General features: G+C 38.7%; 1 long non-coding RNA gene across 1 annotated transcript; it reads right to left on the bottom strand.

Annotated features, from left to right (window-relative positions):
- Positions 1 to 1,228: 1,228 nt before the first annotated feature.
- On the bottom strand, positions 1,229 to 3,742 carry LOC122986074. Its single transcript, XR_006404235.1, has 2 exons — positions 3,473 to 3,742; positions 1,229 to 1,531 (listed from the first exon to the last, which is right to left on the bottom strand). It is a non-coding gene; the product is annotated as an uncharacterized LOC122986074 (long non-coding RNA).
- Between the last annotated feature and the right edge of the window lie 404 nt (positions 3,743 to 4,146).

Genomic DNA, 4,146 nt, shown 5'->3' with positions numbered 1-4,146 from the left:
TTTCCACTTTTATTCGAATACAAATACAGATACAAATAATTTTGCTGCCTCAACAAATACAGATACAAATACAAATACTGGGATCTCTGCACATCCCTAGCACACACACAAGACTGAGAAGCGACTATTTGGTGACGTTTGAGACATCTTGCATCCAGCGATTAAACTTTTGAAATTAAACATATTTGCATGTTCATAGAATCTGGAGTTTTCAATTCAGGAAAATTAGTAGATGTAAGAATATTTGTAAGTAGTTAATGGAACTTTTATTTTTATGTCCGAAAACATTTTTTACTAGACTCAAGGCTAGGTAGTGTTTCAATACTAGTTTCAAGAAATGTTATATTATTTTTGCCTAATCCATTGACAGATTTTTCTTTTGTTTGATACTAGCAGACTATATTTAGCACGTTTGTAGAAGTGGATGTTTTGCAAAATTTTATAATTCAAAGGAAGCGAAAGGAACAGCAAACCGCTACAGTGTTTACTGCATCATGTGATGTCAATACCTCTATGGCAAAGTGTGTGTGTACAAAATGTTAAGGTATTGGTCAAAGCCAGCAAACATGTGAATGTGACTGTGTAGGTGTCTGCTCTGAGCTGATAATGCTCTCAGCTTGAGCCTGCGACAAAACTGCACAAACGCCTTTTAAACTTTGATTCAGTGGAATGGAGTTCCACTATTATCTAAAACCCAGAAGCACACTTCACCACTCACACACCCTCATCACATTCTGCCAATAGAGGGGTCGAACTTTTCAAAGAGGCTCCCCACGAATATGTGCTTTTCTGTCTCGCTGCTTTCTAGTCACTGGAATTAGAGAGAAAACTGATCTTCAAAGACATTTCTGTTCTTTAAATTATTTGAACTGCAACAAAACACCAGCAGGTATGGCTGAACCTGGCTGGCATTATCTGTTAGTGTCACAAAGAGCATCGGCAAGCACTGCAAGGCTGTCAGATGAAAACCCTCGTGTGCTCAGAAAGTCAACTTCTGAACAACTTCAAAACAGATTTCAGACTCTGCTGTGGGTTTTTAAAGGGTTTCATGGTTAATTGATCATGAACTTATAAAAGACCTCATAATCCTTGCAAATTAGATTGCTTAGTTAGCAGATTAAATGATGCAGCACCTCATGCTCGGATAGGAGCTTGATATTTTGCTCCGTGGTGTACTGTCTCCTTTACCATCTAATGTTTGTATGGTATACTGTAAATTCACAGTAAATATTCTTTTGATGTTTTATTTTTCACTCACTGGAAAAAAATTACATTACAGGGAAATGACACTGAAGCTCAGAGTTATTGTATGTATCCGCTGTAGCTGGGACTGGCTGTGCCCAGGAATCCATGGGTGGTCTCAGCATTACAGAGTCTGTTTTTCCTTCTCCCAGGCTGTCCATGGAGTGCAGCATTAACTGGTGTGAGTCAGAATTTCAGTGTATTTTGGTTCACGTGCAGGAGGATTGTTAATGAGGTGGGATTGCCGTGCAGATCACCATTAGATCTGTTTCCTGTTGAGTCCGTGCACCTGACGGAGACAAAGTTCACAAAGATATGAAAGGAAGAAAAAGGCAAAGATGATGAAGCAAGGCCATGTCTGCTTCAGTGTCTGTGGTCAGATAATTGGGCTCTCAGCATGAAAATAATATGGCTGGGATCAGGTTTGTCTTGGTCACAACTAGTCATTCTTGTTGTTTTTCAGTGTAACAGACTTTATAGTTCTTCTGATGTGTGAAATTTTTAATATGTTACATTGAGACAGAGTAGCAGTGTGTTTGTGTTGTAGTTTAACAACAAGGATAATAGGTAGAAAATTAGTTTTCAGAGTCAGTAAGCAGTGTATAATAGTCATGTTCCACACATTACAAAATTAGTTCATAGTTCAAAGATCCCAAATTCATTAATACATTTTCAAAAAAGAAGCAACAAGACGTTGACACACCAAGAGTCAACAGCTAAGCTAGCTGCTCTGTGAGGACGCTAATTAGCACAGTTGCTAATTAGCACTAAACATAAAGTACTGCTGTGATTGATGGGAATATCCTTAGTTTTTCAGGTATTTGGTCTAAATTTTGACCTGATAGTGGTGCTAGTTGAAAAGTTGAGGGATCACCAAAGTTACTGCAATTCTGTGCAAAATGTCATGGTAATTCATCCAATAGTCATCGAGATATTTTGGTAAAGGATGTTGCCATCCCTAGAGCCACACACCGCTAGCGTGGCAGCATTTCACAAAGGTGTCTGTACATTATGTGGCTGTTATTGAGCTGTTTATGACATACAAACATAGTTTACCATGAAATATAAATATATAAATAGAATTACTTAAATCATTTGGAAGCTTCAGCCAAAAGCAAACAAAATATGTTTCAAACATAATGACAAAAAATGTGACTTGTAAGTTCGCAAACCTCAGCCTCTAACCAGAATGGGTTTGGTAAAATGAAATTTTATCTTTCACAAAAGTTTAATTTTAGTGTTTAATGAGTTTTGGTCGAGATTACATTATTCAAAATAACTGTGTCAATTGGTAGAAAGAGATAAAATGACTAATTTAACCTTCACATAACAAAAAACACAGAATACTCCACAAGCATTTGTTACACATTTAAATTCAATTTTACAAGTTTTACTTTTTCCACCAAGTTTTGTTTGTATTTTTTAGTTCCACTGCGATGCTTTTAAATGCTTATTTTCCCCTATCATTTTACTTTTGTTTACTGTAATAATGTGGAATGTTGCCTGCTAATTTAAAGCCAAATCAACAAAATCACCAAGACTTTAGTTTCGGATTTAGTATGATGAACAGAAATAAAAGACCTCAGCAGGCGTTCACTTGGCAATCAAAACAACAAAGCTGTGTCATAATTTGTTCTCATTCTGAGCCGTCAATCATTTTTTGGAAAACTGGGCTTACTGTATCTCATGCACTTCATAATCAGCTTGTTCCAAAGACCAAAACACACACACAAACACCCTGCTGAACTGTGCATTACCACGGCTTCAAAAAACACCTCCAGGCAGCTGTGAGCGAGCTGATGAAAAAGTAACAGTCGTACATGTTACTCAGTGATACAGTACAGCAGTCTTATGGGAGGTCTTTCATGGTAATATGAATAGCTGTGACCTTTCACTGAAGCCCAGGCACTAAATCATTGTCTGTGCTCTATGTTTCTATATAAGCTAAGATAAAGTGGACAGCTCTGCCTCGGGGTCTGCCTCAGCAGCTCTACAGACCTCTCTCATTAATTGCCGTGGCAGCGGACAGTCACCTCGAATCAACTGATTAAGCTAATTGAAAGAATGAGATTCTACAACAAAAGACAAGTTATCCAACTGATAGTCGGTTCACCCATAAAACAAAAAAATGACCTCAGATAGTTTTATCTACCTAGGTGTTAAGATATTTCTCTGAGGTTTTAGCCTCCAGTCCAATAAAGTGGAGGTGAATCAGCAGAACAGCACTCACCCATCCTCCCAGACGTCCTCTCTCTGCAGATTCTGAATCACACTCTTTCCCCCTTTTGTCCCAGTGGAAAAGAGCCATAATTCCTACAGCCTCCAAAGAGCTTTGTCACTTTTTTTTGTCTTTGCTGAAATGACTAATACTCCAGTTTTTCTTGGGGATGACAGCCTCTTGATCCAAACCTGCTCAATCAGCTGTTTAATGGCGCTGGCTGGCTAAACCCGCAGAGATCACATCACAGTCACTGAAGAAAACTTTTGCTAACTTGCCAGGTTACTGCTTATTACAGTAAGGCTTGCTTCCTTCACTACACTACTGTGCTGAAGGTCAAGGTTCATGAAGTTCAGGGGTCATGCAGCAAATGTCAAGCAATATATTTTGTGTCGTTCTGGAGGGCATAGAGCAACGGCCTATAATATCTGACTTGTTGGATTACCCCAAAGGTGACACAACACCCTTTAAAACTTTTGAGTCCCTCCGCAAGCGCTAACCTCTCTGAAGGATTTAGTGGTCACATTGCAGCTCCTCTGGGTTATCTCAGTTTGTGCCTGGAGACCACAAATATATAACACAAAGTCTGTGGTAGAAACTGGCAGCAGCAGAAAAAAATGTTGGCATTTAGCAGCAGGGGAAATTTAACAAAAGATGCTATTAAGGGGCATTTTGGGGAAATGTAG

Source organism: Thunnus albacares, chromosome 7 (assembly GCF_914725855.1).
Source record: "Thunnus albacares chromosome 7, fThuAlb1.1, whole genome shotgun sequence".
NCBI lineage: Eukaryota > Metazoa > Chordata > Actinopteri > Scombriformes > Scombridae > Thunnus > Thunnus albacares.
Note: the sequence above shows the minus strand (reverse complement) of the source record. Positions and strands in the feature narration are given on the sequence as shown.